Here is a 1,164-nt window from a genome sequence, read left to right as displayed (position 1 = left end):
TTGGAAAGGGGTCGGGGTTCTACCAAAATTACTTCTGTGAACAATCAGAGGGGTGCCTTCCCGCCCCCATGAGACGTTGGAAAGGGGTCGGGGTTCTACCAAAATTACTTCTGTGAACAGTCAGAGGGGTGCCTTCCCGCCCACATGAGACGTTGGAAAGGGGTCAGGGTTCCACCAAAATTACTTCTGTGAACAGTCAGAGGGATGCGTTTCCTTCTCCCACAAGATGTTGGAAAGGGGTCGAGGTTCTACCAAAATTACTTCTGTGAGCAGTCAGAGAGGTGCCTTTCCCTCCACGAGACGTTGGAAAGGGGTCAGTGTTTGACCAAAATTATTTCTGTGAACAGTCACAGAGGTACCTCCCCCCACGAGACGTTGAAAAGGGGTCGGCGTTCGACCAAAATAATATCTGTGAACAGTCACAGGGGTGCTGTTTACATATGTGACATATTACTCTTTTGTGACCAGTCTCTAGCTCTTGATTTTTAGGGCAAGCTGGAAAAGTGTTTCGAGCTATGACCAATCACTCATCTGTGAACATAGTCGCTTTAGCTTTTTTTTAAAGGACGAGCAGGAAAAGTGTTTCGAGCTGTGACTAGTCACTCATTTGTGACTAGACGCTAGCACGTGTTTCTTTTAAAGGTGAGCTGGAAAAATAGTCCGAGCTGTGACCAGTCACTCTTCTGTGACTAGTCGCCAGCACGCGTTTTCTTTTAAGGGCGAGCTGGAAAAGTGGTTTGAGATGTGACCAATCACCCTTCTGTGAATATTCGCTGGCACGTGTTTTTATATGGAAAGCTAATTTTCAATAATAATTATGGAAATTTGGGAACATGTGTGACCTATCACTTTTCTGTGACCAGACACTAGCACGTATTTTTTAGGGCAAGCTTAAAACGTGATTCGAGCTGGGAACAATCACTCTTCTATGACTAGTCACAACCCTTTTTTTTTAAATGTCGAGCTGGCAAAGTAGTTCGAGCTGTGACCAGCCACTCTTCTGTGACTAGACGCTAGAACGTGTTTCTTTTAACGGCAAGCTGGAAAAGTGGTTCGAGCTATGACCAGTCACTTTTCTGTGACTAGTCGCTAGCACGTTTTTTTTATGGGCGAGCTGGAAAATTGGTATGAAATGTGACCAATCACCCTTCCGTGACCAGTCGC

This window comes from Belonocnema kinseyi, chromosome 8 (genome assembly GCF_010883055.1).
Source record: "Belonocnema kinseyi isolate 2016_QV_RU_SX_M_011 chromosome 8, B_treatae_v1, whole genome shotgun sequence".
NCBI classification, from domain to species: Eukaryota; Metazoa; Arthropoda; class Insecta; order Hymenoptera; family Cynipidae; genus Belonocnema; species Belonocnema kinseyi.
The sequence above is the reverse complement of the archived record's forward strand: the minus strand, read 5'-3'. Positions refer to the sequence as shown.